The sequence below is a fragment of the Sinocyclocheilus rhinocerous genome, unplaced genomic scaffold (genome assembly GCF_001515625.1).
Source record: "Sinocyclocheilus rhinocerous isolate Xijiao unplaced genomic scaffold, SAMN03320098_v1.1 scaffold3201, whole genome shotgun sequence".
NCBI lineage: Eukaryota > Metazoa > Chordata > Actinopteri > Cypriniformes > Cyprinidae > Sinocyclocheilus > Sinocyclocheilus rhinocerous.
Genome location: NW_015662182.1, coordinates 57,589 through 58,230, shown reverse-complemented (window position 1 = coordinate 58,230; position 642 = coordinate 57,589). Strand labels below are relative to the sequence as shown.

The window sequence follows — 642 nt, the reverse complement described above, 5'->3', positions numbered from 1 at the left end:
TCCAGCTGTATTTACTCAGTACAACTTATAACATCCAAGAGAAAGATATAACATGTCAGAAAAAAACAAAAAAAAACAATCACTGAGTTGGAAAAAGGATCACTCCTTGTGTCAGTATTTTGTTGAACCACCTTTTGCTTTTATTACAGCCTTTAGTCTGCTGTGATTTGTCTCTACTAACTTTGCACATCTAGACTTTGCAATATTTGCCTACTCTTCTTTGCAGAACTGCTCAAGTTCAGTTAAATTTGAAGGTGACCATCTGTGGACTGCAGTGTTCAAGTCATTCCACAGATTTTCAGTGGGGTATAAGTCTGGGCTCTGACAAGGCCATGCAAGGACATTCACCTTTTTCTCCTTCAACCACTGTGTGCTCAGTTTTGCTGTGTGCTTTGGGTCATTGTCATGTTGGAAGGTAAACCTTCTTCCCATTGACAACTTTCTGGCAGAGAGCAGCAGATTTTCCTTAAGAATTTGACAGTATTTTGCCCCATCAATTTTTCCTTCTATCCTGACAAGTGCCCCAGTCCCTGCTGCAGAGAAACACCCCCATAACAGGATCTTACCACCTCTATGCTTTACTGTAGGAATGTGGTTATTTGGATTGTGAGCTGTATTGGATTTCTGCCAGACATATCGTTT

The 642-nt window shown here is 40.5% G+C and overlaps 1 protein-coding gene across 2 annotated transcripts in view; it reads right to left on the bottom strand.

Moving 5' to 3' along the window:
• aclyb (ATP citrate lyase b) overlaps window positions 1–642 on the bottom strand; it is a 35,802-nt gene that overhangs the window by 12,170 nt on the left and 22,990 nt on the right. The gene's annotated exons all lie outside the window — the stretch shown is intronic.